Genomic DNA, 23,329 nt, shown 5'->3' on the forward strand with positions numbered 1-23,329 from the left:
TATCATCTCATCTTTGAACTTATGTTTTCTTGAGTTCATGATCTTAGTAACTTCTTGGAGAATTTACTTTTGATACATAGGGAATATTTTTTTCCCAGAATGATTTGTCTTCTGCATTTTTTAATGTGTGCTGTGAATATGTTACTTAGTTATTGTGCTCTTTTTGTATTGTGAATCCTTGGGAAGGTCTGGTGCAGACATTTGTTCTGATACAGTATGAGTTCTTAGTTTTGGACAACCACACTGAAAGACGGTTTTGTTTCTTCCTCTCAATTTCAATTTGAGTTGTGTGTATTTTATGTCATATTTGGAGAAAGGAGTAATTTGTGGGATAGTAAATTTAGCCTCAGCAGAGATTGAAGGTTTTTGTTTTGTTTTGTTTCTGTTTTTGTTTTTTTATAATGCCTGAGCACTTATTCTGGAATTTTCCTAAGTGCCCTATACTAGCATTTGTGCCACCTAGTATATTTCTCTGGAGAAATATTCTTGATCTTTATATTATTGTCCTTTACTCATTGTTTAATCCAAGAACTGTGCTGTTCATTGTAGTAGGTGCCAGCCACATGTAGCTATTTAAAATTGAAAAATCCGTTCCTCAGTTGCATTAGCCACATATTAAGTGCTCAATAGTCACATGTGGCTAGTGCCTAATGTATTAGATAGTGCTGATACAAAACGTTTCCTTATCATAAAAGTTTCTTTTGAACAGTTGCCTCAGAGTCTCCTCGCCTCTTTCAGGGAGAGCCAGCTTTGTTGTTTACTCTCCCACCTGCTTCTGCTCACTGCCTGTTTCTACCACTAACCCTCCTCACCACCCCACCTGCCCTCAGTAGAGTGAAAAGATAAGAATAACCTCTTTGTTTTCTTCTATTTAAATTTGGGGAGGAGATGATTATTAATGAACATTCTCAAAAAGCAAGGAATGTGTTTTTCTAGACTCTGCTGTTTTAAAAAAAACTTAAAGTTTGTGCCAGTAGATGGTGACCTTCTTGTTGCATTACTATTGACTGATCTTTTGCTAGTTTTAATATTTTTATTTTCTTCACATTTTTTACATTTCAGAAAGAGATGATATTCTCTGTCTTTATTTCACCATCTTTACAAGTCCCAGAATGTTCATGATTTTAAGTATTTTATGACTTTCAACATGTACCAACTTAATTTTAGGAGGAGAGACTTAGAGTTTAAGAAGTTAAGAAATGTGATTCATTTTTCCGCCCTTTTCTCATGTCTGTCTGCTAAGTTTCATCTTTCTTCCTGAGCTTTTTTCCTCCCATAGATACTTACATCGTTGTAATTTCTCTTGTCTGTATCATCCATTTGTTTCCTTACATTTTTCTCTGTGTTAGCCTTATTACTTATTACTGGATACATTTAATAATGAACTTCAGTCTTCTGACAAGTCAGTTATTTATATTAATCTTTAATTGTGTGATTTTGCTGCTTAATAGTTTTCTATATTCACCTTAGAAAAGATAATGATTTTATGTAAACTAATAATGTAATTTGAAACATCCAGTTTTATTCCATTCAGTTATCCATTTAGTTGTGTTTGTATTGACTTCAAATTTCTGATAGACCTTAAAATCACTGTAGTCTTCCTGGAAGTAGCAAGCCTTCAGTAGATTCCACAGTTCCAAAGTAGTCACATCAGACAGATTCTCCCAGTGCATGTAGAGAATGGAATAGAATGGAATGGAATCTTCCAGGTGATGTGGAGAATGCAGCACTGTTAGCTGTCTTAAACAGCTGACCCCCACTGAAAAAGATCTTCCTTGCAAACAGATTTTCTATAGGGATTGAGCACCCACATACTTTTAAAGAAGCCATGTTGCTCCCCAGGCTAATCTGGTCTAATGTTAATAACTACAGTACGTTTGTAGATGATGGGGTTAGGAATGGGGATATAATGTAGTTCTGGCTAATGAGACCTAATGGGAAGAGTGAGGAAAATGGAATGTGGAGGTGGGGTATACGAGAAGGGTTTACTTTCACATCAAGACTTGCAGTTGACTTGCAGTTTGACTTGCAGTTGAGATGTAATACTTCATGGACTTGGCATTTCAGCTTCTACTGATGGAATGCCTTGATTTGGTTAACTCTCTAAAAATTTTTGCAAAAATTAGCCATCTAAAGTCACTGTAGTCACTGTAAGACAGTCAAAAGTAGGAGAAAACCAGAGAGGATTCTGTATTTGCAAGGCTAAAATTTCAAGGTGTAAGGTTTTTGAGTTTGCAGGTTTTTGTCTGAAGTCACTCCCCAGACTCCTACAATAATGGAAAACACCAGAGCCTTACTTACCTAGCTGTCAGAGAACAGACATCAAGACTGGCAGAATAACTAAACATTTGGGGGAAATTCCAGAAGGTGAACCCCCTGGAAATGCATACTAAATAACATCCAAATCCTTGGCCAAACAATACAGTGTCGATGTGTGGGGAAGACTCTAGTGGATCTAGCAAAAAAGCAGCACCTGGAAGATAAAAGAACTAAATGGAGATTTCACTTGCTGGCCACATTAAGGTAGACAGAGTTTCCAGTTTGAGACCAGTGAAATACCTGCTACAACAAATACCAGTACACTTCAGAGGAATGCAATGTAAGAAAGACTTTCATGGTGTGTGGTTGATCATATCCAGAATACAATTTTTAAAAAATCAGTGGATGTGAGAAACAAGAAAATAACTATTGCTCAAGAGAAAAAGCAGTCAGTAGAAAGGCACCTCAGTATAATCAAGAAATGGCACTTAACAAGTAAGTAAAGCAGCTATTAAATATATGGCCAGAATACTAAAAGCAATATAGGTATGTTGAATGAATAGATGAGCAGTCTTAACAGGGAAAAGACACCATAAGAAAGAACCAAATAGAAAATCCAGGACTGAAAAATACAATGATTAAATGAAAAATATACTAGATGGGCTTAACAGCCAAGAAGAGGCAGTAAGAGTGTCAAGAATCCTGAAGGTAAATCAGTTGAAATTATGCAGTCTGAAAACAAGACGGAAAAACAAGGTAAGACTCAGAGCCATGTGGAATAATATCAAAGAGAATGAAATACCTGTAACTGAATTCCCAAAAGGAGAGGAAGGAGTGAATGGAGCAGAAATAATACCTGAAGAAGTAAAGGCTGAAAAAAATGTCAAATTTAGTTGAAGGGGAAAAAATCCAAGCACACTGACCCAGGAAACTTATCAGATTCTCCAGCAAAACAAGTAAAAAGTCATACTTACACATATTATAGTTAAACTTCTGAAATCAAAAGAGAAAAAGAAAACAGTGAAAGCAGGCAGAGACAAACAATGCATTATATACAGAAGAATGATGATGCGACTTAACTGCTGATAAGAAACAATGGCGCCTAGAAAACAATGGAATACGTCTTAAAATTATTGACAGGAAAAACTGTCAACAATGAATTCCATGTTGAACAAATCCAGTCTTCAAAAGTAAAGGTGGAATGAAGATATTTTTAGAAGAACAAAATTGAAAAATTCCTACATGGGGAAATTGTATTATAAGAAATACTTCAAGAAATTGTTTAGGTTGAACAGAAATGGTAACTTGTAAGTGTAGAACAGAATAAAGAATGAAAGAAATGGCATATATGTGGGTAGATATCATAAATTACGCTTTTTCTTTTTCCTCTTCATTTCTTAACATAGAGTTTCTGTAACACACGTACACACAAATTATCTCTTTGTCTCTGACAATCACAGACTGCACTTGCTTACGCTTGAACTCTGAACTTTTCTGTACACCCATGGAGCTGTAACCTTTGTCTAAATTGCCACAAGTCATTGTGTGGACATATGTTTGTATTTGTATGGGAGTGGAATTGCTGCATTGTATAGTAAGTATATGCTCTGCTTCTTCTTATCTCTAGTTCCTACTCTCTGAACAATCAGTTCCAATTCTTAGCTTTGTATTCAACTGGTTATCCATATATTATTTTTAGAACAACTTATATAACTTTTAGAAGTGACTCAAAGGATGTCATTTAATTTAGATGTAGGCATATTTTGGAATTAATCAAGAATAAATGCTCCCTTTATAAAATTTTATGTTTTATTTAAAGAGTTTTTCATAACCTAGACTTTAGCTTTTTAAAGTTTTTAAATTGGTGTTTCTTGGAGCCCTTATTTCCTACCCTTGCTTTATCTAGAGTATAGACTTTTTTTTCCATAGAATGTAATTTTTTCCCCTAAAGTGTAAGTTTTAGGGTTCTCCATAAGACTAAAAAACCCCTTTACTGATTTATTCCCTCCTTGAAATGTCCACGAATATTTTAAGACCTCTGCACTAACCTTATTCTTTTTTTTAAAATGTCCTAAAGGAGAATTATATTCATTAATTTCAATTCAGCAGACATTTACCTTCTGTTATATATTTTCTTTATTTCAGAGGTTAAGGTAAAGAGAATGAATACATGAAGAATCATAATTAGTTCTACTTAGGTTGATTTTAATATTATTTCATAATTTATGATGATTGAATGAGAACCACTCTAAAATACATTCTGCATAACAAAAAGCAATTCTTATTTATTCCTCATCATTAGATAGGAATTAGGTTTCACATAATTAGGACCCTTTCTCATGTCTTAGAACCTCTAGACTTAACAGCATGTGTCATGAGTATATTTTATTTCAGAAAAAATTGAAAAAAATCCTTATATAGATTTAGACTTCTTAGTAACAAAGTTTGGAAACCTGCATTCAGAAAGCTTCTTTCTTATATATTGGAGCTGAACATACAGTCATAAGAAATGAAAAGTGCTGTGGGCAATTGAACACTGTGAATTTTCATAGTGGCTCAACAGAAAGTTACTGGGCACAGGTGTTTTCATAATTGTGATGTATTGGGGGAGATTCAGTGTTCAATGGTCCTCAAACCCACACTTCCACCTGTGTGGCATAGTGGTCACTGGGCTGTGATATAAAACATGTAAAGCGAAGAGCATAGCATTTACCTCATGAAAGGAAAAAAGTCTCAAACCAATATGCATATCCTGGTTTGTTTTGTATAGACATGATTTTGAGGGAGAGAGACGACTTCTTTTTTTCCTTTGAGAAAAATATTAAGTTTAAAATTGTATTAAACATGACTTCTTTTTCCCTAGTGGATATATTTCTCTGATAAGGTGTGCTATATCCATACTGAATAGTTAATTTAAGTGATTATGATACTGCTAATCACCTACCCACTCTGGTCTTCTTAGGAATATCTAACCCAATATCAGAGAGATGTACCACCAGTATATTGCTGTGGTATCTATTGTCTGAATGTTTGTGTTCCCCCAAATTCTTACATTGAAGTCCTAGCCCCCAGGGTGATAGTATTTGGAGGTGGGGACTTGGGAAGTTATTAGGTTTATTATTTTTCAATTTTTTAAGATTTTATTAGTATTTTTTAAAGTAATATCTACACTCAACATGGGGTTCAGACTTAGAAGCCTGAACAGCAGTCGCATGCTCTACTGACTGAGACAGCCAGGCACCCTTGAAGTAATTAGGTTTAAATGAAGTCATGAGGGTGGGGCCTCACCATATTCTCGTAAGGAATAATGTCCTTACGAGAGGAGGTATCAGGGGCACCTGGGTGGCTGGTTAAGCATCTGCCTTCGACTCAGGTCATGATCTCAGGGTGCTTGGATCGAGTCCTGCATTGGGCTCCCTGCTCAGCAGGGAGTCTGTTCCTCCATCCCTCCCCATCCCTCTCCATCCCTCCCCCCACCCCGCTCGTGCTCGCTGTCTCTCTCTCTCTCTCTCTCCCCCTCTCAATAAATAAAAAATCTTAAAAAAAAAAAACAAAAACAAAAAAAAAGAAGAGGTACCAGAGAGCTTCTTCCTCTTTCTTTTTCTGCCATGTGAGTACCTAATGGGAAGGCAAGCCATCTGCAAGACAGTAGGTCCTTACCAGGAACCCAGTCAGCTGACATCTTGATCTTGAACTTGACAGGCTCCAAAACTGAGAATTAAATGTTTATTGTTTAAGCCACCCAATCTGTTGTATTTTGTTACTGTACTGACTAATACAGGTATCTCAGATCAGGTGAGACTGTTATGATGTATTCCCCTCATAGCATTTAAGCATTAGGTCATAGTCTTTGTCCACAGCAGACTACAGAGATTCTTTTGTCCTGGTACAAATCTGAAGATTGTGCTAGTGCCCTCCCGGCTATCGCTGAATTTGGAAGGCACATGGGTACATTCAGTGGCTTTTTCTTGACTACTACAAATGCCAAGTTAATGAGAGAGAGGACAGGATAAATAATAATGATTTAGGGGTAAAATCCTGGCCCACCACTTTCAGTCTATGAGATTATTCATAAATTCAGATAAGCTTGTATATCTTGGTTCTTTTATCTTGGGAAAAAGACAGTGAATACCTGCTTTGCTTACCTCATGGGGTTAAGGATCCAGTAAGATATTTGTGAAAGATCTTGGCTAACATTAGGAATTACTTCAGCTGAGTTGTTTATTTCTGTTGACTCCAGTGTTATTGGTCACATGTTGCAAAAGAAGATGTTTTTCAGGAATATTTGATTCCTTCATCAGTTTTCATATATGAGCAGATTTTGCATTATGTAGTTTTTAGTTGTCAGTTTTATTTTTTATTTGTTACTCCTTTGCGAACTAACATAAAGATCATAATTTACTTCTTAGTTAATCCATTGAGATAAAATGAGCAAGTCTCCCTGTGTCCTAAGATCTCTTAAAATCAAAGTTCATCCTGAGTAAAAAATTGTGGGTTTAAACACTGACTTACTGCAATTTTTGTGAACATTTGTGTTTGGGGCTTCAGGTAAAAAATTTATGTACAGTATTACTACTTAAGTATAATTTCACACTTTATTCCATGAGTCTGTGTAATAATAATGGTACTTTAAAGATGTATAAACTATGCCTTTATAAATACACTTTGTAGAGTGGAAGGTAATTTTTTTTTGCCTTCATAAAGCTTATATTTAATGTAATAACATTTCTCTTTACTGAAAGTAAATGTTTTAGAGCAAAGTGAAAAGCTAATTTTATTCTGATGTTTTTATATTAGCATTTGGTGTGGTCAGTACTCAGTGAAGGATGACCTGTCTTCATATGAGATAGGTTCAGATATTAAACTCACTGGTTCTTTACTCCCACTGGTTCTTTTTTTAAATTACAGTTTATTTTTTAGAACAGTTTTAGGTTCATAACAAAATAGAGCAGAAAATGCAGAGTTCCCATATATTGCTGATCCTTGATAAACACAGGTTTGAACTGCCTGACTCTACCTAAATGTGATTTTTTTTTTTTGCAAATACAGTACTGTAAATGTATTTTCTCTTCCATAAGATTTTCTTAATAACATTTTCTTTTCTCTAACTTTATTGTAAGAATACAGTATTTAATGCATATAATGTACAAATTATGTGTCTATTGACTGTTTATGTTATTGGTAAGGCTTCTGATCAACAGTAGGCTATTAGTGTTAAGGTTTTGGGGAATCGTAAGTTGTACTTGGATTTTTGAGTGCTGGGCATGAGGGGGTCAGTGCCCCTAGCCCCTGAGTTGTTCAAAGGTCATTTGTATTCCCTGTTTATTTACAGACTCAACCATACCACAGTGGTACATTTATTACAGTCCGTGAATGTATATTAATACATCAATTATCCCATGAAGTCCATAGTTTACGTTAGTGTTCAACTATGGTGTTGTATATTCTGTGTAACATGACTCCACCGTTGTAGTATTCTACTGAATAGTTTCAGTGCCCTAAGAGTCCTCTGTGTTCTGCCTAGTCATCCCTCTCCCTACACAAACCCTGGCAATTAAGAATTTTTTACTATCTCCATAGTTTTGCTTTTCTGCAGTGTTGTATAGCTGGAAATCATACTCTTTGTAGCTTTTCTAAATTGGCTTCTTTCACTTAGTAATATGAGTTTAAGGTTTCTCTCCATCTTTTCGTGGCTGTATAACTAATTTCTCTTTAGTCCCAAATATTCCATTGTCTGAATGTACAACAGTTTGTGCATCCTTCCACTTGCTGAAGGATTGTTTGTCTTCAGGAATTGGTTATTATGAATGGAGCTGCTATAAACCTTTTTTTTGAGGTTTTTTTTTGTGTAGGACTCTTTTGAGTTTTTGTAGGTTTTTGTGTGGACTCATTTGAGTATGACCAATGATCATGATTACTAGATCCTTTGGTAGTAGTATATTTAATTCTGTAAGATGCTGCCAAATTGTCTTTGATAGTGGCTGTACCATTTTGCGTCTCCACTGGCAGTGAATTGAGAGTTCCTGTTGCTCCACATCCTCATTAACATTTAGTAATGTCAGTGTTCTGGTTTTTGGTTATTCTCATAGGAATGTAGTCGTATCATTACTGTTTCAGTTTGCATTTCTCTAATTACATATGATGTTAAACATCTTTTTATATGTGTATTTGCCATCTATATATATTCTCTGGTGATTTTTCTGCTTAGATCTTCTGCTTATTGAGTTGTTTGCTTTCTAATTGTTGAGTTTTAACAGTTTTTTTTTCAGGGGGATTCAGGCAGCATAGGAAGACACTGAACTCACCTCTTCCCATGTACACAACACACTTAGAGCTATAAATAGAATAATTTTCCTCTGAAAAGAATTTGAGAACTGGGTGAATAGCACTTTGTCTTTTGCAAAGACAAAAGAGACACATTAAGATGGGTAGGAGAGGCAAAGACGGCCTCACCCATGACCTTATCCCAGATATAGTGACCACACAGTCAGGAGGGGTCTCCAAAATATGTGATTTCCCCTTGAGGAGTAAAGGTATTGTGTCCCACTTCAGGCACCCCAGCTCTAGGGGCTTGCACCAGGAAGGCAGGCCCCCAGAATACCTGGTTTTAAAATTCAATGTGGATTAAGACCAAAAGAATCATAGAACTATAGGGAAGAGAGATTTTGCTCTTAAAGGGCTCAAGTGCAAATCCCACCTATCCTGAGATTAAGTGCAAAAGTAACAGTTTGAAAGCACATACCATAAATGAGGGAGACCCACTTACTAATTTTAAAGTGCCTGCCAGAGAGATAGGAACCTGCAGGGATTTTGTCTGGGGATGGAAGTGCTGGTGGATGCTATTTTTGCAATCTCATCCTAACTTGCTGATGATAGAGCAAATAAGCATCGTTGTTGGTGCTGTCCCTCTGGCCAGCTAGGACTGGAGGGAGGGCTCTGTCCATCCCATGTAGCACCGAAGGTGCAACAGGGCCAGGCAAGCATCCTCAGCCCCATGCTCCTTGGGCAGGATTCCATCTGTAACTGGCAGCATTCCAGACAAAAGCCCTTAGCTTCACTCACCCTGAGTAGAGAGCAAATTGTAACTGGGATGGTCAAACAATTTGAACCCTGCTTGCTTCACAGAGTGGCTGAGCCACACCCAGATCAGGTGAATATTTCCAGCCCTGACTTCCTGTGCAGCAGCCACAGCTCTATCACAGGCATTGGACACATAAAGCCTACACAAGGGATTACCTGTGAGAGTCCCTGGCTCTGAAGGCTGGAGGAGATTACAGTTGTGATCCACATGGAACACCTCATACACATGAGCAGTTCTCAGACTGAGGGAGGTAGCCATTTCCTCTAATACATATAGAAAAACAGAGCCACAGGCAAAATGGAGAAACAGGAATATGTTTCAAACCAAAGAGCAAGGTAAATTCCTAGAAATAGATACTAATGAGATGGAGATAAGCAACCTACCAGATGAAGAATTCAGAGTAATTATCATAAATATGCTCATGGTTCTCTGGAGAAGAATGGATAAATACAATGAGAATTTCAACAAAGAGAAAATGTAAGTACCAACAGAATTTATAACTGAACTGAAAAATACACTGGGGGGGGGGGCGCCTGGGTGGTGCAGTCATTAAGCGTCTGTCTTCGGCTCAGGGCGTGATCCCGGCATTCTGGGATCGAGCCCCACATCAGGCTTCTTCGCTAGGAGACTGCTTCTTCCTCTCCCACTCCCCCTGCTTATGTTCCCTCTCTCACTGGCTGTCTTTCTCTGTCACATAAATAAAATCTTTAAAAACAAAACAAAACAAAACACTAGAGGGGTCCAGCAGCCAAATGGTTGAAAGAGAAGTACTCATCAGCAAGCTAGAAGACAAAGCAATGCAAAACATCAGGCAGAGCAGCAAATGTAAAAAAAAAAAAAGTTTTTTTAAAGAAGTGAAGATACCCCAGGGGACACTTGTAAAACATCAAACAGGATAGCATTTTCATTATAGGGGTCCCAGAAGGAGAAGAGAAAGAGTCAGAAAAATTACTTGAAGAAATTATGGCCAAAAACTTCCTTAATCTGGGGAAGGAAAGAGACATCTAGGTCCAGAGAGTTCCAGATAAGATGAACATATTGAGAAACATAATTAAAATGGTAAAGATTAAGGATAAAGAGAAAAATCTTAAAAGGAGCAAGAGAAAAGCAACATTATATACAAGGGAAACCCTGTAAAACCATAAGCAGATTTTTCAGTAGAAGCTTTACTGACCAGAAGGGGTAGATGATATATCCCAAGTGCTGAAAGGCAAAAACTGCCGACCAAGAATTTTTTTACCCTATAACATTATCATTCAGAATTGAAGGATAAATTAAGAGTTTTCCAAATAAGCAAAAGCTAAAGGAGTTCATTACTACTAACATGGTCTTACAAGAAATGTTAAAGGAACTTCTGTAAGCTAAAAAGAGAAGGCAGTAATTAGTAATAAAGTGTAAGAAAGTAAAACTCTCACCAGAAAAAGTAAATAAATAATAAAGGTTGTGGATCAAACACATATAAAGCAAGTGTGAAGGTTAAAAGACAAAGTAGTAAAATTAATTAAAGATACAATAATTAGTTAAGGGATACATAAAATACAAAGATGTAAAATGTGTCAGCAGGGGCACCTGGGTGGCACAGTTGGTTAAGTGTCTGGCTCTTGATTTTGGCACAGGTCATGATCTCAGGGTTGTGAGATCGAGCCCCACATCGGGCTCTGTGCTGGGCATGGAGCCTGCTTGAGACTCTCTCTCTCCCTCTGCCCCTTCCCCTGCTTGCACGTGCACTATCTCTTCCCCTCTCTCTTAAAAAAAAAAAGTGTCAACAGAAATATTAAATGGCGGGTGTGTGATAAAAATATAAAGTTCTGGAATGTGTTCAACATTAATTTACTATCAACTTAAAAGTGACTGTTATGTATGTAAGATGTTATATGGGAACCTCATATTAACCACAAAGAAAAAACTGAAAAAGTAAATATACAAAGGAAAAAGGAGAATCTAAACATAACACTAAAGAAAGTTATCAGACCACAAGGGAAGATAGAGAAGAAAGGAACAGAGAGGAACTGCAAAAACAAGACAATTAACAAAGTGGCAATAGCACATACCTGTTAATAATTACTTTAAATGTAAATGGACTAAATTTTGCATTCAAAAGACATAGTGTGGATGAATGGATAAAAATATGTGACCCTTCTAAGTTTTGCCTACAAGAAACTCCATATCTAAAGATGTACAGACTGAAAGTGAGGGGATGAAAAACATATACCTTGCAAATTGATTTGAACAAAACGTTGGGGTAGCAGTATTTTAAGATAGATCACATAGTAGGCCACAAAGCAAGTATCCATAAAAGTAGGATTTAAATCATAACAAGCACCTTTTCTGGCCACAATGGTATGAAACTAAAAATCATTTACATGAACAAAAGTGGAAAAAACACAAATATGTAGAGACTAAACAGCATGGTATTAAACAGCGGGTCAATGAAAAATTCAAAGAGGAAATCAAAACATACCTTGAGACAAATGAAGATGGAAATTCAGCAATCCAAAATCTTTGGAACAAAGCAAAAATAGTTCTAAGAGGTAAGTTCATAGTAATCAGGCCTACCTCAAGAAAAAAGAAATTTCAAAAACACTGTATTTAAAGGAACTAGAAAGTGGTACCTGGGTGGCTCAGTCCATTAAGCATCTGCCTCTGGCTCAGGTCATGATCTCTGGGTTCTGGGATCGAGCCCAGCGTCAGGCTCCTTGCTTCTCCCTCTCCCTCTGCCCCTCAACCCTGCTTGTGCTCTCTCTCTCCCTCTCTCTTGCTCTATCTCAAATAAATAAAATCTTTTAAAAAAAGATAAAGGTACTAGATAAAGAACAAACGAAGTCCAAAGTTAGTAGAAGGAAGGAAATAATAAAGATAAGAGCATTTTGAAATAGATCAGAGACTTAAAAAAAAATAGAAAAGATCAGTGAAACTAAAGAGCTTGTTCTTTGAAAGGTTAAACAAAATCAACAAACCTTTAGCCAGACTCATCAAGAAGAAAAGAGAGCCCAAATAAATTAGAAATGAAAGGGGAGAAATTGTAACCAGTACCACAGATATACAAAGGATTACAAGAGAATACTATAAACAATTATATGCCAACATATTAGACAATGTGTAAGAAATGGATAAATTCCTAGAAGCAATCTTTGAAGACTGAATCATCAAGAAAGAGAAAATACGAATAGATTGAAAAATAGTAATGAATTGAATCAGTAATCAAAAACTCCCAACACACAAAAGTCTAGGTCCAGATGGTGTTACAGGTAAATTCTGATGAACATTTAAAAAAGAATTAAGACCTATCCTTCTCGACTTTACAAAAAACTGAAGAGGAAGGATAACTACCAGACTTAATTAGTGAGGCCACAATTACCCTGATATCAAAACCAAAGACACTGCAGAAAAAGAAAAGTATAGGCCAGTATCCGTGATGAACATAGATGAACAAATCCTCAACAAAATATTAGTAAATTAAATTCCAGCAATATATTAAAAGGGTCATACACCATGACCAAGTGGGATTTGTTTTACAGATGCAGGGATGGTTTTACAAATTAATCAACATCATGTACCACATTAGCAAAACAAAGGTTAAAAGTCATAGGACCATCTCAATAGATGGAGAAAAGGCATTTGAAAATATTTGACATCCATTTATGGTACAAACTCTCAACTAAGTGGGTATAGAGGGAACGTACCTCAATATAATAAAGGCCATATATGATAAATCCATAGCTAACATCATCATCAACAATGAAAGCTTTTCCTCTAAGATCAGGGGTAAGACAAGGATGCTCACTCTTGCCACTTTTATTCATCATAGTATTGGAAGTCCTAGCCAAAACAATTAGGCAAGGAGAAGAAATAAAAGACATACAAATTGGAAAGGACAAAATTGACAAAACTGTAGGTATTGTGGATGACATGATACTAGATATAGAAAAGACTCAAAAAACTGTTAGTAGTAACTTATGAATTCATAAACTTTCAGGAAACAAAATATATAGAGATCTGTTGTTTTTATATACTAACAACGAACTATCAGAGAAATTAAGAAAATAATCCCATATACAGTTGCATCAAAAAGAATAAAATACCTAGGAAAAAATTTAACCAAGGAGTTGAACAACTTGTACTCTGAAAAGTTCAAGACATTGATGGAAGAAATTGAAGACAACACAGATAAATGGAAAGATATACCCTGCTCATGTATCAGGAGAATTAATAGTGAAAATGTCCACACTACCCAAAGCAATCTAGCAAATTCATTGCAATTCCTATCAAAATACCAGTGGCATTTCCCACAGAACTAGAACAATCTAAATCTGTATGGAACCACTAAAGACCTTGAGTAGCCAGTATAATCTTGGGAACATGGAACAAAGCTAGAGGAATTATGCTTCCTGACTTCAAACTATATACAAGGTATAGTAATCAAAACAGTATGTTACTGGCACAAAAGCAGACACATAGATCAATGGTACAGAATAGAGAGCCCAGAAAAAAACCACACCTGTATGGTCTATTCATGACAAAGGAGGCAAGAACATAAAATGGAAAAGAGTTTCTTCAATATATGGTGTTAGGAAAACTGGACAGCTACATGCAAAAGAATGAAACTGGACCACTTTCTTATGCCATATACGAAAATAAGCACAAAATGGATTAAAGACTTAAATGTAGGACCTGAAACGGTTAAATTCCTAGAAGAAAACATATCAGTTTGATATCAGATACAACAGTATTTTTGGGGTTGTGCAACAGTTCTTAAATGCAACAACCATAGCACACACACACAAAAACTGGGGCTGCATCAAACTAAAAAGCTTTTTTCCCCCCCAAGATTGTATTTGTCAGAGCGAAAGCACAAGCACGGCGGGGGGGGGGGGGGGGGGGGGCGGCAGGCAGAGGGAGAAGCAGGCTCCCCACTGAGCAAGGAACCCAATGCAGGACTTGATCCCAGGACCCAGGGATCATAATCTGAACTGAAGGCAGACGCCCAACCAACTGAGCCACCCAGGCGTCCGTAAAAAGATTTTATGCAGTGAAGGAAACCATCAACAAAAAGAAAAGGCAACCTAACTGAATGAGAAAAGATACTTGCAAATGTTATATTTGATAAGGGGTTGATATCCAAAATATGTAAGGAATTCAATACACCTTACAACAATAAAACAAAATCCAATTTAAAAAATGGATGGAGGACCTGAATAGAATTTTCCGAAGAGAAACAGATGGCCAACAGGCACATGAAAAGATACTCAGTATCACTGATCATCAGGGAAATACAAATCAAAACCACAGTGAGATATCACCTCATCACGCCTGTCAGAATGGCCATTACCTAAAAGAAATAACAGGTGTCGGCGAGGAAGTGCAGAGGATGGAACTCTCGTGCACTACTGGTGGGAATGTAAATTGGTGCAGCCACTGTGGAAAACAGTATAGAGAGTCCTCAAAATATTGGGTATTTTTCAAAGAGAATGAAAACACTAATTCAAAGTTATATATGCACCCATAAGTTCATTGTAGCATTATTTACAATAGCCAAGGTATGAAGTAACCTAAAATGGTTCATCAGTGGATGAGTGCATAAAGATGTGATACACACACACACTGAAATACTAGCCATAAAAAGAATGAAATCTTGCCGTTTGCAATTACATGGATGTACCTAGAAAGTATTATGCTAAGTGAAATAAGTCAGAGACAAATACTATGATTTCATTTATATGTACAATCTAAGAAACAAAGAGAACAAACAGACTTACAGGCACAGAGAACAAACTGGTGGTTGTCAGAGGGGTGGGTTTTGGGGGTGGGCGGAAGAGATGAAGGGGATTAGGAGGTACAGACTTCCAGTTATAAGTCATGGGGAGGTAATGTATAGCATAGAGAATATCTGATATTGTAATAACTTTGTATAGTGACAGATGGTAACTGGACCTATGAGGTAATTGTTTTGTAAAGTATTAAAAAAACACAAAAAACCTTCCATGTTGTAACAACCCTTTATCAGAAGTGTCTTTTCCAAATATTTCTCCCACGTCTGTGGCTTGTCTTCCCTTTGTCTTGACGTTCTTTTGCAAAGCAGATGTTTCTGATTTTAAAGCAATCCAGCTTCATGAATTATTTCTTTCATGGACTGTGCCTTTAGTGTTTTATCTAAAAATCATCATCATATTCAGGTTCATCTAGAGTTTGTCATATGTTATCTTCCGGAATTGTATAGTTTTTGTGTTTTATAATTGTAAACCTGTTTTTGAGTGAGTTTTTGTAGTATAAGGTCTGGGTCTAGATTGATTTTTTTTTTTCACGTAAATGTCCAGTTGTTCTAGTACCGTTTGTTGAAAGAGTACCTTTTCTCCATAGATTTGCCTTTGCCCCTTTGTCAAATACCAGTTGGCTACATATTCAAGTGGGTCTATTTTTATGTTCTGTCACAATCTGATTATTCTTTCTCTAGTACTATAATGTCTTGAGTACTGTAGCTTGATAGTAGGTCATGAAGTCAAACTCACTGTTTAAATTTTTAATTATGGAAAAATTTTAAGCATCACAAAAGTACCTACCAGTCTGTTGTATACCCCTGTACACATCACCTGGTCATCAACTCATGGCTGCTTTCGTTTTAATTCATCCCTTTTCAACTTCTACTTCCAGATTTTATATAAAATTATTGATACTCTAGGTATAGTTTGATTTATATCTAATCAGAATGTATTTCTAAAACAGTATCTTCACTTTAAGGAAGCTAAAAAGTTTTCCTAAATGCAAGTTGGTTCCTGTTTTCTGAAAGATTTAAAGGGTGTTTTTTGGTTTAGCTTAAAGGTATACTTTTTTAGAAAGATGGAGAGAGTCTCTATTGTGATATATAGGTTTATTTTATACACACACTTATATTTTAAATCTCAGGAAAATATATAATTCATTTATAAGTACAACTTCTTAATACTCATTTTAGGAATTTTGTCACATATATTTTATGTATTTGTGTCCTGAATAAGTAGGGCTTTTTTTTTTTTTTTTAAGTCACATAGTAGTTTTTCATAGGGTAGTGTCTTTAATTCTGCTTGGGTTGTTTGAGATACACATAACCTACGTGCTCTCAAAGAAATACATTTTAAGCCTCCAGTGCATATTTGCATGATATTAGCATAGGTGTTATTTGGAATTCTTCTATAAGATGGACCTGGCTTTTCTTTCTTACTTATTTATCTTTTTAGTTATTTGTTTGTATAACTATGGGCATGGAGATACTTATTTTATTCTTTGGGTTGTAAACTAATACTATTATTATTTAATTTGTTGACCAAATTTTTCAGCTTTAGCCTTAGGGAGTTTGTTTAAATTATTTTTTACTTCCCTTTGCTTTAGAACCATCCATTTTCCCAAGGTGCAAAAGAGCAGGTTTTAAAGGATTATTGGTTTTTTTATATCAGTCAGATTTCTTTGAAATATATCTATTTTTTGTAATAGTCATATCAGTAACTTATTGAAGTAAAGGTGACATTACTCGATGACCGTGTGGTTTGAAAAATCACCAGCGTAAACCACAATATAAAGTGATTTAATTAATATCCATTAGAAACCCTATGTATGGTAATGCCTCATTTCTCCAGGCTCAATAGACATAATATATATAACAAATGTTTTTTTTTTTTTACCTTATTGATGTAAACACATCTAAAATGCATTTCTATTTTTCGGCACCTTGACAGAGAATGAGAGATATAACATAATATTTTCTTTTTTCTTTTTAAGTTTTACTTTTTATTATCTGTATATCAGGAAACCAGACTATTAAGATGGTTAAAATTATATATATATAGTATACTCTGAATAAGGACTTTATATTTAGAATAATTTTTAAAGGCTTCATAATAACTATCTCAGCTATATAGAAGAGGCCTTTCTACTTAGTTCCAAATTCATGAATGTATTAAATAATTTGAGACTACATTATTATCAGTTTTTAGATAAGAAATATTAGAAGGTACAGAATAACTTATAAAAATTAGGCAGTTTCACTAAAAATTTAAAAATAGAAATACCATGTAATCCAGTAATTCCACTACTGGGTATTTACCCGAGGAAAATGAAAACACTAATTCAGAAAGATACGTGCACCCCTGTATTTATTGTAGCATTATTTACAATAGCCAAGACATGGAAGCAACCTAAGGGTTCATTGATAGATGAATGGACAAGGATATGTACACACAGACACATAGTAATATTACACAGTCTTTAAAAAGATGAGATCATGGGTGCTTGGGTGGCTCAGTCAGTTAACCATCTGACTCTTGATTTCGGCTCAGGTTATGATCTCAGGATTGTGAGATCGTGCTCATGTCAGGCTCCATGCTGGGTGTGAAAGTCTGCTTAAGATTCTCTTCTCTCTTTCTCTGACCCTCCCCTCCCCCAAAAAGATCATTCCATTTGTGACAACACGGATGGACCTAGAGAGTATTATGCCAAGTGAAATAAATCAGGTTGAGAAAGATAAATACTCTATGATTTCATTCATATTTGGAATTTTAGAAAATTGAGGAAACAGAAAAAGTAGAATCAGGCTTATAAATACAGAGAACAAACTGATGGTTGCCAGAGGAGAGGAGGGAGGAGGGAACATGGGGAAAATGTGTGAAGAGGAGTGTGAGATACAGGTTTCCAGTTATGGAATGAGTGAGTAGTGGAAATAAAAGACACAGCATAGGGAATATAGTCGGTGATATTATAATAGCGATATATGGTGATGGATGGTAGCTTTAATTGTAGTGAGGGTAGCATAATGTATAAACTTGTCTGAACACTATGTTGTACACCTGAAACTAATGTAATGTTGTGTTTCAACTATACTATACTCGAAAAACAAGCCAGTGCCACTCTTCTAACTAAATGTTTTATTTTGGAAAATAATAGGGTTTTTTTTCCCTTAAAGGTATGTTATTAAAAAACAAAATATTTCCACATACTGCTTTCAAGTACACATGGAAGTATATTAAAGTTTATTATCTGGACTATTACCTCTAAGCACAAATTTTCTCTTTGTCGATCTAAATTATGACATGTAAAATTAGTCAAAGTCTAATTTCAGAAGGTTACTGTATTAACTATAAGTGGTTGCTGGTTATAACACCTTATATTAAATGATATTAAAAAGTGAATGTCACTTTTTATGAAAACTAATAGTGTTAAATTCCTTTCCAAAAGCTTGATCTTATCCATGTAATTCCTTGAACATATTAGTTATTTTACAGTCCATGTTAAATTTTTGCCTTTTATCCCTATTATCTAGCTTCTCTTTATTTGTGTTTTTTTCTGGACTTGTATTCACATCATTGTGTCTTTTCTTATATGCATATTTTTTAAAGTTTTTATTGAAGTAGAAATATATAATGTACATGTTGCAGGAGCAAATGACTTTATTGGGGAGTTTTCATGAAATGAATATACGTATGTAATGAGTACTCAGAGTAGGAAGCAGAAATTACAGATACATTTCAGAAGCCCCTTTTTTGCCACTTTCCACTTAATACCTGTTTGCCTTTTGAAATGGAAACTGAATCCTTACTCTTAATGATACTGCATTTTCTTTCTTCTTCCCTTCTTTTCCTTCTTTACTTTATAACAAGTTGTTGAACTAATTTGAAGCTTTGGTTGTTGGATTTTTTTTTTGCTTGTGGAATATTACTAGGTAAGGGTATCAATAATCAGATTCACTTTGTCACCTCAGGTATGGATTGAGATAATTAAGAGTTGGGCTTTAATTTCAGGTATGGATTGAGATGATTAAGAGTTGGGCTTTAATTTTAGCATCTTATTCCCTAAAACGCTTGCTTTTATTTATTTACTTGATTTATTTTTTAAGATTCTCAGCTTTAAAACTCAAGACTGGGAGAGTCAGTTGGAATTTTGCTTTTTGGTGGATCTTCATGTCTAGTTTTTGTTTCTTTTTTTGTGAATCTGTTGAAAGCTCTGCTCAGATTATAGGCCTCTCACACTACTGTTAGGTAATAGCACATGTTTTTAGGGGAAAGCAATTGCAAATTTCAGTCAGATTTCTAGGTGTACCACTTCTGGGTCCTGCCTACAGAATTCATCACTGTTCTTTTAGCTAGTTAGTGCCTTCAGATATGTTTCATGTTTTCTCCCTAGCTTTTCTGGTTCTCACTAGAAGGGTTTATTTCAAATTGTCTATTTACCTATTACTGGAAGCAGAACTCTATAATCCTATATTACCTGTTTTAAAAAAGTGACCTTTAAAGTCTTTATTTATAATGACATTTTTGTCACTGGAGTTTGGGACTTCTTTTAAGCACCTATAAATAGCATTGATTAAAGTTGTTTCACTGTAATGAGTTCTCCAAACAGTACATCATGGTCAAAATGAAGCAGTTGTACAAGAGCCTCATTGTACATTTGCAAATTCTCAAAGATGAGACAATTTCTTTTTGGAGGGAAATTTTAGAGGTAAACTTTTGTTTATATATGGAAACTAGGGATATTTGATTTGAGGTAAATTAATGATTTCTATTATGTGGTTTTTAGAACGAAAATTTCTTAATAAAAGCAGTGGTAATAGCTACTATTTGAGTATTTAATAGGCACGAGGTGCCTAGTACCTCCAGTAAAGTAATCAGTCTTTATAAATACTTTTGATATAGATACTTTTATTCACTTTCACAGATGAGTAGATTAAGACAAGGAGAAGTCAAGTAATTTGCCAGCCAGCACTGTTACGGAAGTAGTATGATGTGGTATATACCTATTTGGGTTGTATATACCTGGCTTCCATTCTGTTTGGGCTGTTGGCTGTTCTGATGGATTGAAAACCTGTGAAAAATAGAGCCAGCAGCAACACAGAGTCAGATATAAGTTATTGGAGATTGGTTCCCATTCTGTGTGGAAGCCTTATCTCATTCATTAACCTCATAAACACATCAGCCCTTCATTTATTAATTAATTAAGCAATTCAAGTGTCTTTTATTAAAATAATATAATTGAACTTTAATAAAGTGTGTTAATGAAGGAGAAATGGAATGAATAAATGAATGCTTAGTGAGTAGCTTTTTATGTGCATTTGAGGATTTTGCTAGTTAGATTGTGTTAACACAGCAGTTTCATCATATATCAGTTTCAGTTTGAACATTTGTTTGATTAAAGTTGACTAAAGATTGTAGGAGAGTGCTCGTGCTTAGAGAATGTGATTGTTTGGGTATCTTTTTATTAGTTTACTAACGCATGTAATAGAATCAGTTTGGCCTGGAGCTCCATAAAGGAATAGTCATTGAAGTCTGGCCTTGTTGTAAGAGTGTTATCATTTCTTCCTATAAACGGGCTGAGGTGATCTCTGAAAATGGTTCACTATTTACGTGACCCAGAAAACCATACAAAATCATGTAAAGCAAGAGGTCACATCTTTGTATTCACTTTAAGAATACACGTGAAACTGCCCAGGCCATCAAGAGTATACATTTGAAAAGCTACCGAGTATCTGAAAAATGTCACTTTGCAGAAGCAATGTGTGCCATTCCATCGCTACAATGGTGGAGTTGGTCAATGTGCCAGGCCCAATAGTGGGCCTGGACACAGGGTCAGTGACCCAAAAAGAGTGCTGAATTTTTATTGTACATGCTTAAAAATGCAGAGAGTAATATTAAACTTAAGGGTTCAGATGTTGATTCTCTGGTGAACAAAGCCCCCCAGATGGGTCATAGAACTTAGAGGGCTCTTGTTTGGATTAACCCGTACATGAGTTCTCCCTGCCACACTGAGATGATCCTTACTGAAAAAGAGCAGGCTGTTCCTAAACCAGAATAAGAGGTTGCACAGAAGGAAAAGATATCCCAGAAGAAGCTGAAAAAACAAAAACTTATGGCCCAGGAGTAAATACTGCATAAAATAAATGCAAATAAAAGTTAAAAAAAAAAGTATCTCAATTATAGTCCTTTTTTTTTTTCTTTAAAGGATTGGGAGACAAGTACAGTTGAACCTTGAACAACACAGATTTGAACGGTGCAGGTCACATATACATAGATTTTTTTTCAATAAATACAGTATAGTACTGTAGATATATTTTCTTAGGATTTTCTTTTCTCTAGTTAACTTCATTGTAAGGATTCAGTGTGTAATACACATAACATACAAAGTGTATGTTAATCGATTGTTTATGTTATCAGTAAGGCTTCCATTAACCACATAGGCTATTAGTAGTTAAGTTTTGCGGGAGTCAAAGTTCTATTCAGATTTTCAACTGTGTAGGGCTTAGTACCCCTAAATCCTGTGTTGATGTAGTTTATTTTGAATTATGCATTCAAGGGAAGATGATAATGTTGTAATTTCTAGTTTACTTTTGAAGGTGGGTATTTTTAAAAATTCCTTTTGTTTCCAAAGAGTGTAAATTTTGTGTTTTTTCTGTTTGGAGACTTTAAGATTTTTTTTATTATGGATTTTAAAAACATTGAGATAATGTTATCCTTACGTCTAGAAAACCTAATAGTCATATTTTTGTTGAAGGGTATTTTCAGTGCTATTTAAGTCAAGAATTAGGTAAAGATTGTATATTACCTGTACACATTTAGCAAAGGAAAAATACTTCATTAAGTGATATTAACCTATAACATTTAAGATCGTTTCTTTTATTATTGTAACAATGAATAAATATATACAAATAGCTTTTAAATAATTTATTGCTTTGGGGCACCTGGGTGCACCATCACTTAAGCATCTGATTCTTGATCTCAGCTCAGGTCTCCATCTCAGGGTCGTGAGTTCAAGCCCCATTTTGGGCTCCAGTCTGGGTGTGGAGCCTGAAAGAGAGAAGGAAAGAAGGAAAGAGAGAAAGAAAGAGAGGAAGAAAGAAAGAAAGAAAGAAAGGAAGAAAGGGAGAGAGAGAGGGAGGGAGGGAGGAAGGAAGGAAGGAAGGAAGGAAGAAAGAAGGAAGGAAGGAAGGAAAGAAAGAGAAAGAATTTATTGATTTTTTTCTCCTTAATTTATTTAATCAAACTTTTTAATATAAGATAACTGTAGATTCACATGCTGTTTTAAGAATAATTTTTTTAAAATGGGTTTTTTTGGGGGGGGATGTTTTTCTTTTTGTTTTTGTTTTTTTCTTTGTCCTTAGTCTGTTTTTTCACTGTTGTTCAGAATGGGCAGTTTCTGTTTTATTATGGTTCAGATCACGGATGATTTCCTTGCCCCTTAATACTGCTTTTGATCTCAGTCATTGTTTAATTTTGATTCTCGTATTTTTCAGTTGTAACATTTGTGTTTGGTCTTTTTTAGCATATTGTTTCTTTCTTAAGACTGTAACTCTTGACTGAGACCTTCTGTTTTTCCCATTTATTTCAAGGATGTTCCTTGTGGCTCATTGAAGCATTTTTATGATAGCTGCTGTAAAATCTTAATCAGATAATTCTAACATTCCTGTTGTTTTAGTGTTGGCAGCTGCTGGTTATCTTTTTTCATCCAGTTTTAGATGTTCCTTGTTCTTGGAATGATGAGTAATTTTTATTGAAACCTGGACATTTTGGATATTATGAGATTCTAGATTTTATTCAGATCTTCTGTTTTAGCTGGGTTTGTTTGATACCACTCCATTAGGAAAAGGTGGGGTGCATGCTGCCTCATTACTAACAGGTCATGGTAGAAGTCCAGTTTCCCCACTCAGCTTCCATTGACACCTCAGGGAGGTTGTATTCACTGTTCCTGTGGGTGAATGTGGGATTTCTGGCTCCCCAGTAATTCTGTCCTGATAGCTGTCAGGCTTGGGGGCGGGGGGTAGAAATGCCTCATTGCTGTTCCACATGTTTCCTCCACTAGTGTCATTGTTACCACTGGGTGGTGCTGCTGTAAGTCTTGAGTGCCCACTCAGTCTTTTCTTACAGTAGCTCAGCAGGGAGGGATAAGGTCACTTTGTTTTTGATGGGCCAACTTAGATGTGCAAATCTCTCCCCCCCCCCTCACCCACTTTGTCTTCATTGACCCCATGGAGGTGCT

At 35.6% G+C, this 23,329-nt stretch overlaps 1 protein-coding gene and 1 pseudogene across 1 annotated transcript in view; both read left to right on the forward strand.

Moving 5' to 3' along the window:
• AP3B1 (adaptor related protein complex 3 subunit beta 1) overlaps nucleotides 1–23,329 on the forward strand; it is a 248,293-nt gene that overhangs the window by 77,099 nt on the left and 147,865 nt on the right. The window lies entirely within an intron of this gene.
• LOC121100702 lies at nucleotides 20,121–22,089 on the forward strand (annotated as a pseudogene).

Source organism: Ursus maritimus, unplaced genomic scaffold (genome assembly GCF_017311325.1).
Source record: "Ursus maritimus isolate PB19 unplaced genomic scaffold, ASM1731132v1 scaffold_5, whole genome shotgun sequence".
Taxonomy (NCBI): domain Eukaryota; kingdom Metazoa; phylum Chordata; class Mammalia; order Carnivora; family Ursidae; genus Ursus; species Ursus maritimus.